The sequence below is a fragment of the Gouania willdenowi genome, chromosome 8 (genome assembly GCF_900634775.1).
Source record: "Gouania willdenowi chromosome 8, fGouWil2.1, whole genome shotgun sequence".
Lineage (NCBI taxonomy): Eukaryota > Metazoa > Chordata > Actinopteri > Blenniiformes > Gobiesocidae > Gouania > Gouania willdenowi.
Genome location: NC_041051.1, coordinates 4,134,735 through 4,144,684, shown reverse-complemented (window position 1 = coordinate 4,144,684; position 9,950 = coordinate 4,134,735).

Here is a 9,950-nt window from a genome sequence, read left to right as displayed (position 1 = left end):
TAAGTTTTGGAGTATAATCGTGAAGAGTTCACTATGTGTGCTGTGAGTTTTATTATAGTACCACTTTCCTATATGAAGTTATTGTGGGGTTTTGTTTTGTATCTTTTTCCGATGTTGCAATTTGCAGACGGTCCCCTGCGCATTCCAGCCACAGTCGGCTCTGCGTAGAGGCCAATACAAATTCCCAAGCGCGGATGACGCTCGTTTTGAGGAAAATTGAGGAAGTCCGGTTGTAGCTAGCAGTCCACCTTGCTGTGATTGCAAAGAGATATCGATTTTGTAAAAGCAATGTTCCGTTAATGAGTTATTGGTCCGTGAATGCTGAATCTGTGAATATCTTTCTAACTTAACTAAATTAGAGCGAGAACTGAAGTCCGCTACACCTGGGTTCCCTCCCCAGGTCCTGGACCAGGTCTCCTCACACGATAGGACTGTTTAAGATTTATTTCAGCAGTATTCTGGTCCTGCTCATGTTTTCATTCAGTCTGTAGATGTTTTAGCTCGTAAAATGCTGCTCACGCTGTGGTTTTGTTTTGCGGTGTTACGGTCCAAATAGTATCCAAATAAACAGGTGACTGACTATTAACTGTGAGGCTGGTGTGAGGAACAATAGATGTTAGAACTTCTACCATATGACAGTTTTGCAAAAAAAATACAGCTTTTTTGGGTAGTAAAAATAATATTTTGCATGTTATAAATATCGCTAACAACAGCCGTCAACACACATGGAAGTTGATCATAAGAAATGAGATGCATCAGTAGATTTATTACACCACATATGTGCATGTTTTACAAAACATCCATTTTTTGGTTTAGATTTACAGTACTTAAGTATTAATAACGTTTCAATTCACCAGTGATGTGACTTATTGCGTGCTTCTTTTATGTCCGGAGTGGGAGAAAAAGTCACCAGATTATCTGGATACTATTTGGACCGTAACACTATTGGGTAAAGTTGGCAGATATTCACAGATGTGGATTTCTAGCATCAATAACTCTTTAACGTAACATCATCGACACAAATAACACCTCTGCCATCAGTGTGAGGTGGACACAACATGATACAAGATCATTTTATCCAACGCAGCAGAAAGTCCATCTGTCGGACGCTCTGTGTGGTGAGATTAACAACATCAAGCTGTCGACCTAGTTTCCCTTAAATATCCAAATATCACACAAACAGAACCAGATTTAATTTTAAAACAGAAAACGCTGATTGTTTGGTTTTTAAACCGAAAAAACCAACCCGTTTTTTCAATTTTTCCGGGAGTGGGGTGGGGGGGGTGGGGGGGTTAGTTGCTATTCGGAACGGAGTGTTTTTGTGCCCCACGCAGTTTTCTTATGCCCCCCCAATTAATGCTGCCTGGCGCCGACTCAAACGTCACTCCACGCGCTAATAAGGAGTACAAAACCAGGGAATCAGGACTGCACCGCCGCTGTGCGTCCCAATACGCCTTCAATCCATTTAGAACCGTTTCCTCTAATGAACGTGCATAGTAGGCGGATCTCCCAGGGATAGCTAAAATATGGGAGGAGGAAATGAAAATATATGTCGGGGGAGCAATGCAATTCATGAAATCTGGAACTGTTTGTGGTGACAGTTTTAGTACCAGAAAATAGTAAAGCAGGTGTAAACACACACGCAGAGATCAACGCTGCAGTAAATGTGGACAGAAAACACAGCGGAGATGAAAAAAGGCTCTTAGTGTGTGTGTGCATGCGTGTGTGTGTGTGGAGAGAGAGAGGGAGAAAAAGCTGAACGTGCGTTCATCTCTCCTCCGCAGGTCACTGTCTCACATACGCACGCGATCAGCCACGCGCATGCACCACCCATCTGTCTGTTGTAATCATCTATTTCTTTATTTGTTTCCTCTACTAACACCTCCAGGGCGGCAGTAGCTCAGTCTGTAGGGACATGGGTTGGAAACCGGTGGGTGGCCAGGTCAAGTCCCAATGCTCTGGTGCACTCCCTTCATTGTAAAAGTAACCCCACTCTGACATACATTCATTAATGCATGTCCACAGGTCCTGTTTGTGCATGTGTGTGAGAAGAATGTCCCCAAAAATAAGTGAATGTGTGTAATTTCCCTTCAGGGATTAATTAAGTAATTCAAAATTCTGTTGCTTCACATTTTTATTTTTGCTTCCTCGCACTCATGTTCACCCTCCATGTTGAACACATGTACAAAACAAGTTCTGCACGTGAACTAATCATTGCTGCAATCTTTGTGAATTCCGCACAGCAGGGGAGGAAACTAAAGGATTAAGGGAAGTAACTGGTTTACTACCCTTTATTTGAGATCTTAGTGAATCCGCCCCTGTCTTTATATGATCATATGAAAATAATCACCTTTAATTTTAATTTTAAAAATTTGTTGCTGTCGTAATTGTAATGAAATTGTAATTGTGTTTAGACAATTTACTTTGTTGTTGTCAATTATAATTTAACACAAAACTGGGGAACCAATGGGGCGAGACAGCCGGTGACACCTCCGGCGGGCCAGGCGAAGAGGGTGCTGGCGAAACAGACGGGAAGACCTCCTCTGGCAAGACAGACGAAGTGGGTTCTGGCGACTCAAATGAAGTCACCTTCGGCGGGCCAGACGAAGAGGGCTCTGGCGAGACAGACGGGAAGACCTCCGGTGGGCCAGACGAAGAGGGCTCTGGCGAGACAGACGGGAAGACCTCCGGTGGGCCAGACGAAGAGGGCTCCGGCAAGCTGGGAGTAAGCGACCTGGTGCGGGGAGCCGGCGCTGGTGGCAAGTTTGGCGGCCTGGTGCGGGGAGCCGGGACTGGCAGCAGAGTTGTCGGCCGGGTGCGGGGGGACTCAGGAGAGCCAGCCTGACAGCTAGGGGACTCAGGAGAGCCAACTTGACAGCTAGGACTAACAGAGACGCTAGCCTGGAAGCTAGGGGACTCAGGGACGCTAGCCTGGAAGCTAGGGGACTCAGGGACGCTTGCCTGGAAGCTAGGGGACTCAGGGACGCTTGCCTGGAAGCAAAGGGACTCAGGGACGCTAGCCTGGAAGCTAGGGGACTTGGGAACGCTAGCCTGAATGCTAGGGGGATCTCGGGAACGCTAGCCTGAACGCTAGGGGTCTCGGGAACGCTAGCCTGAACGCTAAGAGACTCTGGGATGCTAGCCTGAACGCTAGGAGACTCGGGAACGCTTGTCTGAATGTTAGGAGACTGACTGGGAACTGGACTGCAACTGAGAGTTGTGTGCTGAGGAGGGACTTAGCTTTTGATCATGCGTGGATTCTAATGACAAGGAGGACCTGGGGGCTGAGGTCGTCTCCGGTAGTGGAGTACAGGCAGATACCAGCAATCTCCTAATCTGTTTCTTAGCGTTCTATTCTATTGTAGATTCGACAGACAATGGGACAGACCTGACTCCATCCCCCCTCACACCTCTGACCAGCTTCACTCCAACACCTTCACCCCCACATCAAAGTTACAGTCTCCCCACAGCTGCTCACAGAGATTCTCTCCCCTACTTCCCCCCCCCCCCCCCCCCCCCCCTCACAGTGACCCCTTTCTCCATCAAAGAAAGAGATGTAAATAGACTTTTCAGGAAACAAAACCCCCGTAAGGCTTGTGGACCTGACTCTGTCTCTCCTTCCACCTTAAAGCACTGTGCTGATCAGCTGTCTTCAGTGTTCACAGACATTTTTAACACTTCACTGGAGACATGCACCGTACCAGCCTGTTTTAAGGCCTCCACCATCATTCCTGTCCCTAAAAAGCTGAGGATCACAGGACTTAATGACTACAGACCCGTCGCTCTGACATCTATGGTCATGAAGTCCTTTGAACGCCTCATGCTCTCCCACATCAAGGACATCACCGACCCCCTGCAGTTCGCCTACAGATCCAAAAGGTCTGTAGACAATGCTGTAAACCTGGCTCTCCACTTCATCCTCCAGCACCTGGACTCTCCAGGCTCCTACGTCAAGATCCTGTTTGTGGACTTCAGCTCTGCTTTTAATACAATAATCCCAGCTCTCCTTCAGGACAAGCTTTCCCAGATGAACGTGCCAGACTGCACCTGCAGGTGGATCACAGACTTCCTGTCTGACAGGAAGCAGCACGTGAAGCTGGAAAAACCATCTCTGCTCCCCGCCGCACCATCAGCACTGGATCTTCTCAGGGCTGTGTTCTTTCTCCTCTGAAAACACTTGTTGTCAATCCAGGGATTACTGGCATGAAACCGATCACAGGTGAAAACATAGTAGAAAAACCATAGGAAATGTCCCAGCACTGAACTGAAGCAAAGCCTCCCCATTTACACCCAGCAGTAAATCAGTTGCAGCTGGAGACCAATCAGCAGGAGAAGGCTGCTGGGAGGGAGGCAAATATTTCCTGCCTGCCCTCCAAAATAAAACCCCATCCTGACAAAGACGCCCAAATATGTTTCATATCAAGCATACCCACATTTTACCATTTAAAATAAATTGAAATCTAGGGGTACACTGGCACAAAAGGTTCAAACACCCAAACCAAAAATATTAAAACCTATATTTTCAATGATTAGGAAGCCTAACAAGGTAATCAATAGATTGGAAATATATAAATTAGATGATAGATATATGTTTTTAGTGTATTTTACAGCTGATTTAGGACCCATTAGCATTAGAGACGCGAACAGAAAGCTAACACAAGAGGAAGGTTAACTTTTATTAGGTTATTTATTTCATGCACTGTAATTGTGAATAATTGTAATTTAAATTTGGTAATTGAGAATTCTAATTGACTTTCTGGGGATAAAAAAACAATTGCTATTTAATTGTAACTGTAAAAATGCTGGTCACTGTAATCGTAAATGAATTGTTATTTAACTTGGGTAATTGAAAATGTAATTGTAACTGAAAAATATAATTGACCCTGAACCCTGTCCAAAGGTAACAAATAGTCCCATTCATTTAGGTTTGTAGAAACCATTAAAAGAAACAGTGAGACAATCTTTTAGCAGATATAAAATGAACTGATTAAACATAGTATTTTCAATGATAGCTATAAAAAACGACAGTCAGAATGTGTCTTCTGCATCTCCTTGCCGATGGTGGACAGCAGTTTGCACAGGACCTCCAGAGACTGATCGTCATGGTTATCAAGAAGCTTTTCCATCAATGATCATGACGAACACTGTGATCATTTGAAGTTTAAATAACTCGCCGACAAACTTGATATTGCCAAGCGAGCGTCTCTCGGCCTTATTTTTAGTATCTTCCGGAGACGCTGTTTCTCCTCCTCCTGTCAGGAAAAGAAGAAAAAAAATCAATGAAAAACAATGAACTACATGATTTCAGTTATAGAATAATGAATACCAAGCACATTACCCCAGAGGCTGCTTCCAAGTCTTTTTCTTTCTTCTCAAAGACCTCATTAGTGTCTTTGTCTTTTTCAAACTCCTTCTGACATTGTTTTAGAAGGAGCTTGCGAAAACCTGCTTGGCATCCTGGATTTTCTTTGGTTTGGACTTAAAGCTGAAATTAAGAGTGACTAGTACAGTGCCCGTCGGAAATATGCATTCATGTGGGAGCATAAGGGGTATAATTGCGGGTGCAAAATGTGGGTGCAATTTTCCTGATTTAATTCTATAGGACATGTGCATGACTTCGTCATCACTTTTATAATCCATTCTAAATTCATGTTCACCAGTCCATCCACGTGTACCTGCCAAACTTTCACTAAACTTATCTATTTTCAGTTGTTAGGTGTAGTGGCAGGTGTGACGTGGGTGAAGCTGCAGTGATCAGGTGACCTTCACTATGTAGCACCGTCTACGTAACATGTAGATCTGACTCAGAGCGTAACACTACAGTCACTACCACGCTATGAATGGATGTCGTGACACAGACTGTAACCTAAATGGTGGTCTGTTATACACTCAACACTCACATACCTGCACGCATGTCACATAGACGGTGATCGATAGTGAAGCGCACCTGATCGACGTGTGTGTGACTCTACCTGAGACTCGAATCTCCTCCGTTGGTTCTCTCACACACACGAGCCGCGAAGAAATTTTGCAGCTTTCAACGCAGCAGCCATTGCTGTCAATAACTTCCGGGTGAGGTTTGTCCGGTCTAAATAGCGTACGGTCAAACTAACATGAAAATAAACCATCTAACAAAGTGAACCAATCCAAGTTCTTCCATCATGTCCACCCAAAGTTCCACAAACACGGGGACAGAGATGAACCCGTAGCAACGATTATGAATTGGAAACTCAACTAAAACTAACTATGCTAAGCTAACTCACCGACAGACAGACTGGGCTAAGAGCTAATGCTAACCACTCCATATAAGGAATAATAGACCAAGTAAGAACATGTCTTACTGTCATGAAGCCACAGAGAGTCATCGATTTGTTTATGGTCAGATTTAATACTTGTATGGAAGAATAAAATCTAAACATGTCACAGGTTGTGTGAAATAAATGTTAGCATAAATAGTAATGTCACCATTCATCCGTCCAAACTTGTGAAATGCAATTATTTTAATTATATTTCACGTGTTCACAGACAAAACTGGTCCCATTAGACTAATTTAAGTATTGAGATTATTACGCCTAAATATACTGAATGATTAAATCAGATCAGCTTGATCTGGTTTAATTATAGGAAATCAAAGAGTTATTTATCAATCATAACTTTATGTAACTCATAAGATAAATTAGACAAGATTCAGCAACAGTAAAAACACTAAAGGAGTTATTTATGCTTTTCATGTGCTTTTTTTAGAAAATAATTTCATTTCAAGTGAGGAAATAAATTAACTTCGTACAATAACACTAATAGAGTAATCCGCATACACCAATATATTCCATAAAATATCAGCTCATGAGCTCTTTGAGTCAGCAGCTATTGTAGCCTTTTTTCAATGTGGTGATGTAGTCAAATGTATTTGTGTTTGTAAGGAACCTGTTTACACTTTAAGTTGGGAATTGTTTTATTTATTTATAGTTTTATTTATTTATCGTGATGTTTATCGTTATCGTGATAAATACCAGAAATTATCGGGATAATTTTTTTAGTCCATATCGCCCATCCCTAGCGCATTGTGACGCGCGGTCCTGATTCCCTGGGGTTTGTACCCCTTATTGGCATGTGGAGTGACGTGTGCATATGTTTTAATCCCCAAAAACCTTTAGTGAATCCGCCCCTTAATTCCTAATGCAAATATAATTCTAAATTAAACTTAAATCCAAATTAGGTGGCTGGTTTAATAATTATGACACTTAATTCCGCTTTAAATTAATTCCGGTCATTCTGCGCATGCGGAACTTGCTGCAATGACTCGCTGGTGACGACAAGTCTGTGTGACGCCCACTAATGTGTGGTCACATCTAGGGTATTATACATACATTTTTTTTAATTTAATTTAATTTAATTTAATTCATTCATTTATTTTCCCTGTGAAACATTGTTCCAATCTATAAACAGAAACCTGTTGTATGCCTTCCGAACAGTAGGGCCAGTATTAGATGGGCTCAGCTGTTGTACCGCACTTATACAGTGGGGGGCGCCACCTTTCCCCATTGTGTTTGTGACTACGAACTCACTGAAATCCCGTCTCTGTCTCTCTCCTTTTAAACTGTTTAACAGGTATGTAAAATATAGAGGAAGCCCAAGGAACACTGTTTATATAAACCAATAAGTTACAGACATGTAGGTTGGTTTGTTATAGATGGAACTATGATGTTTGTTGAGTAACTGTTCAGTATGTTAAACTAGTGCAAAGTCCGGAATGCTAACTCATTAGCTTTAGGCTTTGTGTGATAAGTTATAAGAGTATATGTATGTTGTTTAGTTAGTTAAGAATTAAAAGTGTTTTGATCCTGTGATTACAATTTAAAGGTCCTGAAAGATGTACTTTATGTTATTTGAGCCTAATATATGGGCCTGCAGAGTTCATTGTTGCACACGAGCACAGGCTGACACGTGCATACACACACACACACACACACACACACACACACAGGAGTACATATATTTGGTTAAGTTAAATAGTTAAATTGTTTTCTCCAATGGTTATTAAAATTAACCAGCAGGGTTTTAGTAAGAAATGGTTTTCTAAGCAAGAATATGTCTGGGTGTTGCAGTGTGGATGCTTGGAGGTAAACCTGTGGGACATATATGGTGAAAATGTGTTTTTGTTTATATATATGTGAGAAATGTTTTCTACATTCATGTCATAACGGCATTGGTTAAAAGAGCATAGTAATGCAGATAAATTAATCATAAGGAGAAATTGTATGAAATAAAGGAACATTGTGTTTGTGACTACGAAACTCACTGAAATCCCATCTCTGTCTCTCTTCTTTTAAACTGTTTAACAGTTTTTCAGTGTCGTCTGGGTTCAGAGACGGAAATAAACAGAAAATTATTAACTGTATTCATGGTCTCCACTCTGGGACCTGTAACATCTGCGTCTGTCAGAGTTTGAATTAATCGTGCAGCAGCAGCTGAGTGAGTCATGGTGTGAGAATGGAAGCGTTGACTGTTTTAAGGTGACAGTGAAATGTGATGTTGGAGTTTTGCATATTGTGCTTACTTTGTTGTGGAATCAGTTCAGTGACAAGTGTGGAGCAATTGAAGCGGGTGACAGAGGGAAGGATTGAGTGGTTATACCTAAAACTTTTATTTGGAATCAACATGTCTCAGGTTAAGCCCAGTATGAACTTATCCCACAACCGAAGGCCAGTGGATCCACAATCAAGGTGTGTGTAAGAACCACTTCTGTCAACCAAAGTACTGCCCCAGGCCCCAAAAGTGCAGCCAGGCCGGCAGCAACAACTGAAGCTAAGGAGCCCAAGGCCAATTCCCATGACCGAGCAGCCACCTCAGATGCCACAAAGACCCCAGACCGAGAGGCAGCCACCGCCCCTACACACACAAACAAGAAATCCCCAGGAGCCGAGGACCCACCGCAGGGCATACCAGGCATGAAAGGGCTTGGCCCATGCTGCTCACCCCAGATGGTGCAAGGATAGCAGCCCAGGCCCCGCAGCTCACTAGACCGTACAAGGCATTGAGCAACGCCCCCCACTTGCACGCGACCGACTGACAGCCGCCCTTGCGAGAAGGAGACACACCTATGGCACGCACCGGATGTAGTGCAGCAGCCCCCAGCCAAGGGTGCCCGGACCCACCCATCGGCCTGCAGACAGCAAGACAGCGCCCCCAACCACCGAAACCACAAGCGCCACCCCCCAGCAAACAACATCATCCTGAAAGTCCACTCTACCCTGCCAAGGCGCAGATGCTAGTATCCCTCCAGCGCACCAACACCGGTGTGACGAGCCGCCCTGGGCCAAGACAGAGTAAAGACTGCCCCCAAGACCACCAGGAGGGGAGGCCAGCACCCAGCCACACCAGAAAAGGACAGGTACCCCCACACCTCGCAAGGCCGACACGACACGGAGAGAACCTGGGAAGCGAGTACCGAGCCACACCCACCAACGCCACAATGAAGTGCGACCGCGCAACAGACAGCAGGACCAACAGACCGCATGGCCCTACAATAGAACATCGTCACCAGGGAGGTAGCACTGCCCCCCCAACGAGAGAGGACATCACTAACCGCCCAACCACCAACGACTTCCGGCAGCTGAGCTGACAGCAGCAAAAGAGCAGAGTGGAGCGGAGGAAATATTTACTAAACATGAACTTTTTCTTCTGAGAAAGGATACGATACTTCAACAACAAACTATAATTTACCATCTGACTCTGGCTGTGAGGTAATAATCTATTGCTTTTTTATTTGCTGGCTCAACTGGAAAGCTAAGTAGCAAGCTAGCTAGCTACAAGTAGCAAGCTAACTAGCAGAAGAATGGCTCTGTCCACAACAGAATACAGCAGTCTTCTCCAAAAGATTACTGAACTGGAGACTACAGTGCGAGGAATACAAGTAAACATTGAGGTTAATGGACACTGTGGATATGATA